The sequence below is a fragment of the Pinus tabuliformis genome, chromosome 3_1, assembly GCF_031772625.1.
Source record: "Pinus tabuliformis cultivar Carrire ecotype Pingquan chromosome 3_1, CPIR1, whole genome shotgun sequence".
Taxonomy (NCBI): domain Eukaryota; kingdom Viridiplantae; phylum Streptophyta; class Pinopsida; order Pinales; family Pinaceae; genus Pinus; species Pinus tabuliformis.
The window spans coordinates 920,558,360-920,574,527 of record NC_142301.1 but is presented as its reverse complement, the minus strand read 5'-3'; positions in this window follow the sequence as shown (position 1 = coordinate 920,574,527).

Sequence of the window (16,168 nt, the reverse complement as noted above, 5' to 3'; positions counted from 1 at the left end):
AAGATAACTGGAGTTCCTCCAGCTTTAGTGGAGGTTTTCTAGGGAAAAACAATTTGGGTCATAACTAGAGAAAATTTCAACCAAATTGAGCTCAAGAAAAAGGTGTTCCTAGCTAATTTAGACATTCTAAACACATTGAAGCAAGTTTCAGGAGCAGTAGAGCTTTATAAACAACATTTTTTCCATATTGAGCTAATACAGAGGCCCAAGTCATGGAAGCTGGACCAAGGAGATGTAGCCCAAGAGGGGTGAACTCCTTCATCAAAACACCGTGTTAAGTGTTCAAATGATGGTTTGCTGTACTTTTTATTGTTGCTGCTCAACACTTGTCTTTTATGCTATTTTTCTCATGAATGTCACATAAAAGTTGATAAAATTTACTTGTTTACATCCACAAACAATCTAAGGAAACCTATACACAGGAAGCAATGGAAAAGCATTTGTTTATAAATCTGTAATTGAAATTAGCACAACAAAACTAACATTCAATAACAGATCAATTTTGGTATCAGAGCAAAGATTTATTTGCTTGACTGCTTGAGTTTTGTGCAAATAGGGTTTTAATGGTTGCAAAATTGTGATGCTTACAAGGTTAAAGTTGCAGAGGGGAGAAGGGAAACCGTTGGTTGCAGCTCCTGAGGTAATGCCCAAAAGAAGGAGAGCCACAAGGCCACAATCTCCACCCAAAGTTCTAATTCCAGTAGTACTTGAAACACCTCAAGTTTTGCCTTCAATTGAGATCGAAGAGGTACAAGCAATACTAGTTTTTGAGCCTGAATCCACAACCATTATGTTTGGAGAAAAAGAGACTGAAGGTATTTATTTAGAAGAGGAAGCATTCAAGAAATCTTTCTATACTTTAACTAAGATGGTTAAATTCCTATATGAAGAGAGGAATACTATAATGGTTGGAGACAGTTCTAAGTCCACATGGAGAAGGAAGCTCAGGAGAAAAAAAAGATGATAAGAAGGATTCCAAGGGTAATGGAGGAAAGCCTCCTCCATCTCCACCATTTTCATAATCTTCCTCAACATCTCAAACAAAAACATCTTCCACTTCCACCACAAAAACTGTTCATACTCATTCCCGAACCCCAAAATGAAAAACTCCCTTACTCAAATTGGACATTAAGTTTGAACTTCACATGTACAATGGTGAGGTGAATGCAGAAAAGTTAGACAACTGGATTCGACAATTGGAGGTATACTATAAAATTCAGAACATTCAAGAAGATGACATAAATATCTAGTTGGCTTCATTGAGGCTAGAAGGAGCAGCATTAGTCTGGTGGGAAGCAAAGACTCAAGAGGAAATGTGAATCCATGGTAAGATATCCATTTCTTGGGTTGAATTTGTTTCTACAATTAAAAGACAGTTTTATCCTTTAGCCTATATGAAAAAAGCCATTATGAGTTGGCATAATTTTAGGCAACTTAAAGGCCAAACAGTCCAAGACTATACCCAAGAGTTTAGAAAGAGGGCTTTGTTGTTAGGAGTAAATTTGAATTCCCAAGATACACTGTTGAAATATATTGGGGGTTTACATTCCTATTTGAAACATACTATCCTTATGTTCAATCCAAGCAATTTGGATGAGGTATGTGTGCAAGCCACACACCTTGAAGCAAGGGGAAAGAACATTCAAGAAGAGGGTAGTAAGAAGAAGCCATTCAAGGGTAAGGAGAAAGAGAAGGGAGGAAAATGGAAGGGAAAGAAGAATGCAAGTGTGAAGAAATAAGGGGAGAAAACCATATGCCAACATTGTTCCAAAGTTGGGCATGATGAAGCCCATTGTTGGAAATTACATCCCAAACTTAGGCCTAAGAAACAAAACAATAAGGGAAAACAAAAGATGACTGCTACCACACAACATGATCTTGGATCAGATTTGGTGATGAGACCAATATTTCAGCCATGGTCACAAAAGGAAACGAAGTTGTTGCAAGCACTAGTTCCTCACATAGTCAAAACAACACTTCAAATGAAGAATCAAGAATAGAGTTGTTTCATGTAAGGGTAATTTCAAATTATACAAATATTGATGCATTATTCGATAATGGGTCACAATCAAACTTAATTTCAGAAGACTTGGTCAAAATGCTTAACCTTGAAACTGTACCTCATCATAATCCATATCCATTGTTTTGGATAGTCAATAATGCAAATTTACAGGTTACAAGGAAGTGCTTATTCAAGTTCGCCATTACTGAAAATTTCATTGATGAAGTTGAGTTAGATGTAGTTCCACTTTACATCTCAGGAATCATTTTGGGTAGCCCATATTTATATGAAGGAAAGAAATATTTTATCACCATGAAAATGAATACTTATTTCTCAAGAATGGGGTGGAGTACATTGTGAGAGCCCATCGCAAAGTGATGAACATTTCCTTGGTTAATGCAGGGCAGATGAATAGACTAGAAAATGCAAGAAAAAATTTTGTGCTTCTCATGCTCAAGAAAAAGAATGATATTGATTATGAATCTTTTGAAGGTTGTGACGAAAAATTGAAATCTGATTTGTTTGATGTGGTAAGAAAGCATGCCGATATGTTTCAGGAACCAAAGGGGTTGCCTCCAAAGAGGGGAATTTAGCATGAGATACAGCTGCAATAAGATGTTCCACTTCCAAACCCTGGCATGTATCGCATGCCAATTATGGAGAGCATGGAAATCAAGAAGCAAATTCAAGAATTGCTGAACAAAGGTATCATACGCCCATTTACTTCGCCATGTGGTTCGCCCATTGTTTTGGTGCCAAAGAAGGACGAGACTTGGTGCATGTGTGTGGATTTCCATGCACTAAACAAAATCACGATAAAGAATCGTTATCTACTCCCAAGAATTGATGATTTTCTTGATCAATTGAGGTATGAAAAGTATTTCACTAAGTTAGACTTACGAAGTGGTTATCATCAATTTAGAATAGCTGAAGAGTACATTTGGAAAACCACATTTAAAACTAAACAAGGATTGTTTGAGCGGATTGTTATGCATTTCGGTCTTACAAATGCTCCAACTACTTTCATGAGAGTTATTAATGATGTATTGAGACCATTTCTAGATGACTTTGTCATTTTGTACTTAGATGATATTCTCATATTCAACAAATTTAGAGATGAACATGTCATGCATGTGAACAAAGTACTTGATGTCTTGAGAAAAGAACAGTTGTTTTTAAAGATGTCAAAGTGTGAACTTGGAAAGACTTCTTTAGTGTATTTGGGACACAATGTTGGAGGAGGAGAGCTGAAGATAGACCGCTATAAGGTTGAGGTCATTTTGAATTGGCCCAAGCCCAATACAGTTACAGAGGTAAAAAGCTTTCTCGGGGAAACACAATATTGGAGGAAATTTATTGTTATTTTTTCTTCCATTGCAGCTCCATTACATGCATTGACTAGTGTCAAGAAAGTCTTCCATTGGGGAGATGTGCAAAAAAAAGCATTTGATGCTTTGAAGCAATTTCAGCACTAGTATTGGATCTTTCGGATCTTATGCAACCATTTGAGATTCAAACAGATTTTAGTGATTACGCCATGGGAGCAGTTCTTATGCAACATGGTAAGCCCATTTCATTTCATTTTGAAATTTTTAATGGAGTTGTAACTAACTATCCCACTTATGACAAAGAACTTTACGCATTGGTAAAAAGTGTCAAAAAATGGAAACACTACTTGATGGGGAAGGAGATCATTATCCATACCGACCATCAACCATTGCAGTACTTACAGTCACAGTCAAAGTTGTAGTAGTCACGACACTTCAGATGGATGGGTTTTCTACAAAAATTTCATTTGGTTATCAAGTACAAAAAGGGAATCTACAATAAGGTAGCTAACATGCTTTCAAGGCCTATTGTAAATTCATCTATTATACTCACACATAATTCTGTTTTGCATTAAAGTTACATTGAGAATTATGCATATGATAATGACTTTCGAGATGTGCATGCAAGCTTGAGTCAAGGAAACCAAATTAAAGAGTTGGATTACCATGTACATAATAGTTTGTTGTATCACTTGGGCAAGTTGTGTATTCCACAGGGAGAAAAAAACAATATCATAAGGGAGGTGCACACTTCATTGACTTTTGGACACTTTGGTGTAGGCAAGACAATAGCGAATATCCAAAGGTAATGTTATTGGCCACACATGTTTGATAATGTATCTCGTTTCATTAGAGTATATTCTTTGTGTGCAACAAGTAAGCCTAGCAATAGGAAACTAGGATTGTACACTCCACTTTCGATGCCTTCACATCCATGGGAGAGTATCTCAATGGATTTTGTAGGAGGACTTCCATTGTTAAGGAAAGGCCATGATTACTTGTATGTAGTTATAGACAAGTTCAACAAAATGTGTATACGAATGCCATGTAAAAATAAAATTACAGCTGAACAAACAACTCATCTTTTCTTCCAAAACATTTGGGTTCATTTTGGTCTTCCTACTTCCATTGTAAGTGATCGAGATTCTCATTTTGTTAGGAATTTTTGGTCAAATTTGTGGGACATGATGGACACAAAGTTGAAGAAGAGTACAATCCTTCATCTGCAAACAAATGGACAAACCGAGGTGGTCAATAGAATAATCATTCATCTTCTTAGAGGATATTGCATCAAACATGCCAAGTTGTGGGATGAACAGTTGCATTACATACAACATGCATACAATAGCGCGAAGCATTCTTCCACACACACATCGCCATTTGAGGCATGATTTGGGTACTTGCCAAGATCGCCATTGGACTTCATATTTGAGAAAGATGTCTCCATTGATGGTCATAATGACATCAATAAGGAAAGGAAGTTCATAGAGAAAATTCAGTTGATACATCACACAGTGCAGGAACAACTGGAAAAGAGTCAAAGTAGCTACAAGGCAAGGCTTGACAAACACTGTATCGATCACGAATTTCTAGTTGGAGATGAAGTTTGGTTATATATTAGCAAAGAGAGACTTCAAGGGGAAGGTAAAAAGCTTAAGCCAATCCATTATGTCCTTTTAAAATTCTAGAAAAGATTGGTAACAATGCATCTAAGCTTGATTTACCTCCTTATATGCAAATATACTCTGTTGTTAATGTTGAGAATTTGAGATTGTTTGAGCCTCCTTTAATTGATGATCAAGGAGAGCATGTTCAATTGCCATCAACAAATGATTTCTCGCCAAAATATCTTGATGAGCTTCAGCAAGATCTCATACTTGACAGAAGAACCAAAACTTCAAAGAGAGGAAATGTCGAATACCTTAGAGTGGGACTCAAGGGACAAAAGCCTTATAAATCCAAATGGTTGTAGATTGAGAAGTTGAGGGAGTTGTACCCTCACCTACTAAACAAATGATATTATATTTTAAGGTCCAAAAGGCTTCCAGTGGGGAGGAATGATCAGGCGCTTAGTATTTAGCTCAAAAATCAAAGTTCTCAGAATGTCTCGAAACCTAAACAACCGTGTCTATCTCGGAAAAAAGATCCTAATGCAACTCGTTTCACTGAAAACCGAGTTCGTATGAGGAAGTTATTGAGTTCTGTCCGCTTTGCCAAATAGGAGAAATTTTAAAAAAATGCATAGTCACTGCACAATCAATAGTTTGTACTGCTGACGTGGCAGGTGACTGTGCAAGGTCAACAATGGTCAACATCCAATCAAAGCTCACCAAGTGTCAGGTTTTGGTTTGTTGTCAAGTGCGGTGACATGGCATATTTTGGTTGGTTAATGGAGGACCAATGAGGTGGGGACAAGTGGCAAGCCCGAAGGACACCATGTGTCCCTCCCTAAAGGTCAGGTTATGGCGTGCATAAAAATTTTTATGGAGGCGCCGAGGTTCGACCCCGCGACCTCCTCTGCACATGCCAAGGACTTAACCATCTCTGTTACCCATTGTGTCTTAACCATAATAGTGTACCACATATATTTAAGTTTCAATGGGTTAGCGTTTGGGGGTTAGGAGGGCCAGCCCTCCCCATGTGAACGCTCCGACGGTTCGAGTTAACACAACTACACAATTATCTATCCGGCTACTACATAAATGTTAACCGTGAGTTTATTTCCATAAGTGTAACACATCACATATCTGGCAGTCATGGCTTACATAACGGTTAGCGTGACATAACTATTGCAGAAACTGCACCAAAAACCACATCATGTGTCCACCTAAAACTGTAAGCTCAAATGGTTAGCGGAAACCGAACAATAATTGCATTAAACTTGGATTAGAGCTTAACTAATCTGAGTTAACACTAATTAAACTAGAGCTTAATTCAACAAAAATTATGGCGGATCTCCAAAATCGGTGCCAACTCCAAGTTTAATGAAGATCTCTAGAGTTCCTCCAGTTTTAGTGGAGGTTTTCTAGGGAAAAACAATTTGGGTCATAACTGGAGCAAATTTCGACCAAATTGAGCTCAGGAAAAGGTGTTCTTAGATGATTTTGACATTCTAAACACATTGAAGTAGGTTTCAGGCACAATAAAGCTTTGTAAACAACATTTTTTCCATGTTGAGATAATACAGAGGCCCAAGCCATGGAAGCTAGACCAAGGAGATGTAGCCCAGGAGGGGTGAAATCCTTCATCAAAACACTGTGTTAAGTGTTCAATTGATGGTTTGCTGTACTTTTTATTGCGTTTGTTCAGCACTTGTCTTTTATGCTATTTTTCTCATGAATGTCACATAAAACTTGATAAAATTTACTTGTTTACATCCACAAACAACCTAAGGAAACCTATACACATGAAGAAATGGACAAGCATTTATTCATAAATCTGTAATTGAAGTTAGAACAACAAAACTAACATTCAATAACAGATCAGTGTAGGGATAGAAGGGCTTCATCCACACATCAAGATTGGTTTGTGCAACAACTCACAGGCATGAAGCCTAAGGTGGCTCTAAGTAGAAAATCTCTAGAAACCCTAACGCTGGTCCAATTTGATGCCTCCATTATTATCTCTTTCTCAATATCCCTAACTATGTGCCAAAGCAAGTATATTATATTTATTTAGCTCATAACGTGACATAAATTCCTCTATACATGTATGAGTCCAAAAGTATTTAGAACCTAGGATGAATTATTAAACAAAAATACATTTACTAGAGATGCTCCTTCATCAAAATGGGTTCCACACTATCACGGCCCCACGCTGTGATGCCTTAAGGTCACCGTGGGCATTGTTCAACACCGATGTGATTTCGCCTTGAGTTAAACTACTTTCATCCTGACTGCGTCAAATACTTCAACACTTAGTAGATTTTTCATTAAAGTGTTCTTATGTTCAATTATGCAGCGGAAATTAACTTCATTCAATTATACATCAACTTCAACATGAAAGTGTGATAAGCATAAAACATACCAATAATACAACATCACAAAACAATAACAACAACTCTACGATGGGAGGGGGTAACTCCTCGAATAGTTTTCCCCTAATTTTATTAAAATGATTAAAATAATATATAAAAATATTTATCAAGTACAGTAGCATGGCAGCTACCTGGCCTAGACCAGAAAACTCATCCACCAAATTCTTCATAACGTGTAGTCATTCCCTGCACTCTCGACCTGCCTAGAAACCCAAAAAATTTCTCCCCAAACAAAACCCCAATAAATGTGCCCAAGTTGTGTGGCTCATTGGGTGAGACTCACCTTGCTTGGTACTTATTTGTTGTGTTCTCCCTACATTATGAGCCCTCTCCTGAGTTTATGTGATATCACATATTGACCCCTTCTTGTGTGACCTGTTTCCACAATCTTTCGTTGCTTGGTCGAACTTGCTTGGTTTTTCCCTTGGTCAAACTACTTCTCTCCAATATATGCACATCCTTTCCTTTTCCCTTTTATGTGGGTCAACACCCCTTACTTCAACTAGCTGTGTAACACCCTCCTCCCACATCTACCCAAGTAATTGGCCAACCAGGGTAAACATGTGACGATAGGCTACTATGATGGGATTCAACCTCCTAGATGACCTTAAGGAAGTGGAATCGATGAAAACACACCATATAGACCTTCCACATCAACAACAAGACTCCCATAAACCATCCCTACCTCTCAGGTAACCAACCCCTGGGTCCCACTAAAATTTTAGACCATTAAACTCCTAGACGCTCCCTTGATATGGGCATGCATGCATCCAAAGGGCTTTGGATGCTCCCACGGCATGGTATGACAGTGTTGTGCCTACATCCCTAGGATTTGAGCCACTTTTTTAGGCCCAGATCCTAAGTCACTACCCAGAACTAAATGACACCTTCAGAACATAAAGATAATAGTGGAATGATGATACAAATGCAATTACTTAAACAAGGGCTTGATTGGACCCCTACTAACCATGACAAGCATTTCATCAAACATATCACAAATATGTAATCTACAGGAGTAAACAAAAAATATGAGCATAGGGGTCTCATACTTATCTGAGAATCGCTAAGAAGAATTGTTCCCTTATATCATTAGTTGCATTATCATCTATTAGGTCATAGATACATTGTTCATTCATTTACAAATCAAAACATGAGGAGAGACATACATCATCATTGTCATAATACATGCTTATAACCAACATAATAACAATAGAAATATCAAGGATACATCAACCATAGAATCCACATATAAACCAGTACATTTATACATAAGATATCAAGGAAAGAACCTCTTATTAATGAATGCAAAATCCAACCCGAGATGGGACTACCACGTTCCACTCGACCATAGAATGGCTGAGCCAATTCTCTCTTCATCCATTCACCCCCGTGCCATATTCCAAGCATGAATGTGGGACTCAAACCAAAAGAACCAACTAGGGCATCTTGAGGCTAAACCACCTCACCCTCATCAATAAAAACCAGGTTTTACCGTAATCCATCCTGGATCACTAGGCCAACACAATCAACATGTAATAACATGATTTACCATGATCTCCACTAGGTCACTAGGAAAAACAAGCATGGATGCCACCGTATTTCTCCACCTACACCTTGAGTAATTTTCTTGTCTCCTAGTCTCTCAGGTTTTACCGTAATCCACAGTCTGATCCAGGGATTACTAGGCCCTAAACCGAGACACCACCCTCTAGACTTTATCGTATATCCTGCCATTCACCGAAAAGTATTCCTAGGCATAATCAAGGACAACGACCTCTAGGATTTACCTTATATCTCGCCATTAACTGGTTGAGGATTCCTAGGCCCACCGAGGCAACAAAAAATATGGCTTTATCGCAACCCACGGTCTGATATAAGGGTTACTAGGCCATGCATTCTATTATCTAGAGATCCACCTCACTGAGCTTCAAATCCATCTGGAAATCCAACTCAACCAAAACATGAGAACCCATCACACCATGGATATCCAGAAATGGAAAGACTAGGCTGAAAATAATTTCACACCTAGAAAAACCCATGCCATAACAACAAATAACCTCATGCACTACCATGCATGCAAAATCTAGCAAGGAAAACACACATGCAAATCGATACCTACAAAGAATATTGTTGTAGCTGCTTGATCCTGCTCTTGCTTGCTTGATCCTTCCTTCCTATTGCCTTATTTTCCTTTCTTGATCCAATGCCAAAGTGCTCCAAGAATACTCTAAGTGTCTAAGAGTGTGTGTGTGTGAGAGAGAGAGAGAATAATGAGAGAGCTCCAAAATTGAACTGACAAAAATGTTACAAACTGATCCTTAGAAGTTGTTTTATCAATTAGGCCTCTATTTTCTTCCTTTTCCATTATTTTCCTTCGTTTTCCTCCTCACATGCAATCTATGACCTTTCACCTTCCTTTTCTCCAAATTTTCATTATTTTCATAAATAAATGTGCCAAAAATGTTGTTTTCCCTTTCCAAAGCCTTAGCCATTGCCTTTGCCAATTTTCTTAGCCATAATAAACCAAATCAACACCCACTAGGATGTTTTGCCCAACATTAAGCTTGGAATAAGTGTCCCATCAATAGTGGTTATTATTTTTCCTTTACTTTTAATACATGAAATTTTCACCAGGGCAGTTACAATTCGACCCTTCAATTTTCATGTGCGGTCCTCAGACTGACTTGCCTGTGGGTGTGTGGACCACCTTTCTTTTGGTGGGCACACCCCTTCCTGGCACTCTTCCTACCATGTGCTCCATGCTACCGCTCACATTTTTGATGTGTCATTCACTCCATGTCACAGTGCCCCTCAACTTACCCTCACTCCCTTGCTCGCAACGTCTTGCCTGTCACAGTGACTCGCTTGCCTTGCCTGCTATGTCCTGCCCATCGTAGTGCTTGGGCACCCCACCTTGAGTGCGAATGCACCCATGGGCATGGTTTTCCGAGTGTCTTATTTGTGCGCGTGCTCCCCCTCATACGCCCTTCGCTATGCCGTGTTATGTGGGTGGGGGCACCCGTTGTGACGTGCCCGCTACATCTTTCCTGGTGCCTCGCAATCGTGCGGGCACACCTAGGGTGCACACCCCTTCAAATTGTGCACACTACCACTATGTGGATCTAAGTGACCCTCCTCCATGTGGCTGCATTGGTCGCATGGGTGCATTCGTTACATAGGCACGCTCATCGTGCCTCCAATTTTTCACCAAGTTACTCCTCGTCACATGGGTGGTTACCCTGCCTTGTGTGGTTGCACCTCATTGTGTGATCTCCCCAACTCGTTTCCATATTGGTTTTTCAAAACTCCAAGTGTTCATGGGTGGTCATGGGCGACCATTGGCCTTGGTTCCAACTCGGGGTCCTGACATCCTCCCCCACTTTAAAAAGGTTGTCGCCCTCGACAACACCATCTCGAAAAACTCCATCGCCTAGTCCAAATGTCACAAAGTGCCATTAGCTCCAACGTCTAAGAAGAACCATCCATCTCCCATCATCCCTACTACATGAAATCTTTGCCTCCTTCATACGAACCTTCTTCAAAGCTCATGAATCCATGTGGGAAATTCTCTTGAATCTCATGCTCATCAGTCACAACTAATAACAGTCCTCCATATTGCCCCATCTCATGGAAGGTTTCCTCCTTCCAACTTGTCTTCATACTTCGATCCAAACTCATATTGTGCCAACCCATCACATCTCCATGTGAACTCTTGTTGCCATACTACAACTCACTCCAACACATCTCAGTACACTTTTAGACCCCATTAATCAAACTAGTCGTCGGGTGATCAGTCCAACATCACATTCGATCCATGAGATTACACCTCATCATGCCTTTTTCAGTTGTTTCTTCAACACTTTTTCAAGTCTTTGCCTTCAATAAACCTTCCCATGCGATGCTTCTCCAAGAACCACCTCTTCATGCTGTGAGGCCTCTTCCTTCAAGTCCCCTTTGTTGTGGTGGTGCGACACCTCTTACTTCAGCAAGGCACTACAAACACCCATCTTCAAAGGTTCTAGTGTATGACAAGGGTCAGGAAGTTTCCCCCCTAACTCTCGGCCACACATGTATCTGATTGATGTTGTTTCCTTAAGCAATTATGCACACCATCAACCTCTACTTTCATGCATCCTATCTCCACAAGTTTCTCCTTAGTCAACTTAAAGTCATAGATGCCCATAGCACATCTGCAAAAGCCACTATGTATGTTGTATCTCTACCTTCTTCCTTACATTAGGGAAATTTTTGTTGAAAAGTGTGCAACAAGAAATGCTTGTTGAGATTGCAACACGATGATGGAGCTTAGTGAAAAGGAGTCGCCTTCACTAAGTGGGCCCGCAGGAAAATTATGGCGCAAGTTCTATTTTTGGATCCCAGCAGGGTGATCACAGCAGGAGTGACCACAACAGGGATGATCACAGTAGGAGTGACCACAGAAGGAGTGATCACAACAAGAGTGATCACAGCAGGAGAGATCAAAGTCTATTTTTAGACTGGCTGTCAAAAATAGAAAAGTCAAATATTATTTTCTCATAATAATATTTGGACTATAAACTTGATCTTATTCTCTTGGAGCACTTCAGCTTGAGCTATGGAGGTGGCACATGCAGCTGTCAGAAGGAAGTAAGCTTTCTTGGTGGGTCAGTTGAGTTGTTGCATGCATGACTTCAGTTAGAACTCAATCAGTTGAGTTTGGTGGAGTTGATTGTAGAGTTGATGGAGTTGTGTTCAGTTTGACTTGGTTAAACTAGTTGTAATTAGTCTAACTGCAAATAGACTAATGATGAGTTGTTAAACTAATTATTAACTCATAATGCAACTATAGAATACATCAGTTAACTCAGTTGCATGTCAGTGCATGTTCAGTTCAGCAGGGACAGGTGTTAGAGGATCAGATTGCTATCAGTTGTGACTATAGTTGTGCATGATGATTTGCACAATCAAAGGGATTGAGTATGCCAATGAATTTGCCAATACCAAGTATTATAGCCTCTGCTCACGTCTTTCCCAGTGTGAGTGATTCTTTGGAGGTTAAATACGAGTTTGGTAAACCATTCTCATTCATTCTTGAGCAGGTATTGAGCTGTGGAGGCAGGCAAGCAGTGGAATAGATTTGGAGATCAGATCTGAGCTGTCTTGTGTGTAACAGGTGGATCTGGTACTGGATTGCTTGTGATAAGAATTGTACTTTGTAATGTTACATGATTAAATCAATATAATATACAGATAGTTGGGGTTTTTAGCGAGATGCTTTCCCCGGGATACATAATGTGTTAATGAGTTTGATTGATGCTTCTATGTGCGCCTGTGAATGTTTCTGCTTCTGTAAATTGATGATCAACGTAGAGGAGCTTATGTATTGTGTATGTATTCCGAAATAGTACATGATCAGGATAATCTCCATTGAATATGTGTTTATTATTCAAAATTTCTACAAATTTGAGGTTTTTTAATGGGGCTTCTAAGGAAATTATAAAATAATAGTGGAAATAATAAAATAAGATTAGATTACATCATCAAATTTTATAGGGAAGAAAGAAAAAACAAATTTTTCAACTCGTGTTTTCAACTTATCTCCCTACGGGTTTACTCAAATTTCGAGTGGAAATATTTGTTGGATGCATAATTTGATTCCTCATCCAAGGAGTATCCATGTTGCATATTTTCGATGGACCCCACTACACAAAAAATGAGAAATACATGAAAAATATGATTGCATGTATTTCTCATTTTTCGTGTAGCAGGGTCCATCAAAAGTATGCAACATGGGTACTCCTTGGATGAGGAATTAAATTTTGCATCCAATGAGCATTCCTAATCGAAATTTGAGTAAAACCTTGGGTAAATAAGTTGAAAATACGAGTTGAAAAAGTAGTTTTATTATTTTACTATTTTTTAATCTTTTTACTTTTTTGCTCCAAAAATGGTGAATCATCCCCATGGTTGACATCATCGTCTTGAATCCTATTGGTTCTTATAAATTTTATTTTGGTTGTACATTTTTCTTAGTAGGCCCATTTTAGACCTCAAAATCCCCCTAATGCTTCCTTTGCTTAGCTTGGAAGAAGCACTTGGGCCTCCTCCCTCTTCAACAGTTTCTCGATGAAGACTTATAGTATAATTCACTTCTTCTTTCCTTGTGATAGGAGGAGCCACTCCTCCACCTTCACCTTTCTTCTTCTCCGTGGCTTGTGCAACAAATCCCATCAATTTATTTTCTTTTGTTACTTGTATCGAACTTCCCAATTCTTGTTGTTCCACATGTTCATGCTTCACATTCGGGTCCTTCTCATACAATAACATTGAAGCAATCCTTGGGAGATACCCCAAGAGACTCTTCCTTGTCATCGACACAATCATGGACTTCGCATCAGCTATAATCAAAAGTATGTCTCGTTCCATCATGGGTATGCCTTGAACTTCTACCAAGAAATCATGTCCCAACACCATAACATGATCATCCATCTTGACCACCCTTAGATTCAACTTTTTGAACCATGAACCAACCTTCACCTGCGTATCCCTTAGAATACCCATCCAAACCTTCATGCCCAAGTTAATAACTTTGAAAGCACTTAAGTCCCTTTACATTTAAGTCTTCAACTTCAAGGATTTCGTTGCCTTCTTGCTAAGGAAGTTGTTCATAGCCCATGTATCAACCAATGTAGCAAACTTCCTTCCACATACGGTCACCTGCACAAAACTTAACCCCAACGCACCTACATTCATTGATGGTCTTGTCTTGTGTCTTACCTCTATGACCTTCTTCATTGTTTCCTCACCTGAACTGCCTCTTGACTCATGCTTCGATTTGATTGTTCTCTTGGGATATGCTACATCCTCTTTCAGCACACTTGAGCAACTTGAACCTAGTTTATCTTAAGTGCAATTCGTTCCACTAGACTCATCTTTCTTAGTCTGTTACCCTATTGCACCTACTCGACATTCATCGACCCCCTTAACTTGAAGAGTTGCAATCGCTTGCCCTTCATTCTCCATCGCTCTAAACCAAGCGCCAATCTTGTCAATACGTTCAATCTCATGCTCTTTTATAGTTATGCGAGAATCTTTATGATCGAGAAAGTCCCTCTTGATATCTTCTTTAAGTTCTTCAACTTCTCCCTACAACTTAGCTCGTTTCTCCCTTATGCGAGCTCGTTCATCCATGAGCTCTTGGAAACTACAATTACCTTGTCACAGTTATTCTTCAAGTGAGACAAAATTCTCATGGAAAGCATTCATAGCCCTTCGCAAACCCATTATCTCCACTTTGATGCAATTCAATTATTCTAAGACTTGTGTAAGTTCCTCATAGTGTTGTTGCCTTCTAAATTCCCAGAAATTTGCCATCTTTATGGTCTATTGAGCAACCCTTGCTTCTGTCTTCAACAAGTTCTGCAACCTACTATAGTACTTTGTTTAGCTTGGCTCAAACCTTGGTTTGTCTTTGCTTCTACTAAACCAAACTTCTTACTTCACCCAACCAATCAATCGATCAAGTACCCACCTTCGCAAACTTGGCTTTGATACCAACTATCACGGCCCCAGGTTGTGATGCCTTAAGGCCACCGTGGGCATTGTGCAACATTGATGAGATTTTTTTTTGAGTTAAACTAGTTTCACTTAGACTACTCCTAATACTTCAACACTTATCCAACTTTTCATTCAAGTGTTCTTATGTTCAATTATGCAGCAATAATTAACTTCATTCAATTATACATCAACTTCAACATGAAAGTGATATTCCTCTAATAGTTCGTCCCTAATTTTACTAAATTTCTTCAAATAATATATAACAATGTTTTACAAGTACAACGGCATGGTAGTTTCCTGTCCTAGACCAACGAACTCGTCCACTCAATTCTTCAAAACATGCAGTCATGCCCTGCACTCTCGCCCTACCTAGAAACCCCAAAATTTTCACCCCAAATAGAACCCCAACAAAATTCCCAAGTCGTGTGACTCGCTGGGCGAGCCTCACCTTGCTTGATACTCATTTTTTGTGTTCTCCTTGCTTTGTATGACATGTCCCGAGTTTCTGTGATATCATTGAATCGCCCCTTCTTGTGTGACCTGTTTTGCGATCTTCCTTTTCTTGGTTGAAATTTCTTGGTTCTGCCCTTGGTTGAACTCCTTCTCTCCAATATATACATGTCCTTGCCTTTTCCCTTTTATGTGGGTCGATGCCCCTTCCTTCAACAAGTCAACCCTTCAATTTTCATGGGTGCCCCTTGTTGGGTGAGCGTGCCCCTCGAGCCCGACTTGCTTATGGGTTTACAGGCGCCCCTTCGTTAGGCAGGCGCACCCATGCCTGTCGCTCCACCTATTGTGCGCTCCACACTATCGCTCGTCATCACTCCCATGTCATTCACTCCATGTCGCGCTACCCCTCAACTCACCTGCGTGCCCCCGCTTGCTACATCTTTCCCATCGTAGTCGCTCGCTTTCTTTGCCCACTACGTCCTGCTCGTCATGGTGCCTAAGCGCCCCACCTTGGGTGTGAGCGTGCCCTTGGGCACGGTCTACCAAGTTGAGTTTTTGTCGTGTTTGTGCGTGCGATCTCCATCACGTGCCCTCTGTTATGCCATGTTGTGTGGGCGAGCACGTCTTTCATGACGTTCGCGCTACATCTTATGAGCGCAATGCCCGACGTCCAACCATCATGCGGGCGTGCCCAAGGTGCATGCCCCTTCAACTGATGCATGATACCCCTACGTGGACTTGGTTTCCCATCCTCCATGTGTAGGTTTTAACCCCGTATAGAAATTACCTACATACGAATTCTAAAACACAAAAAAT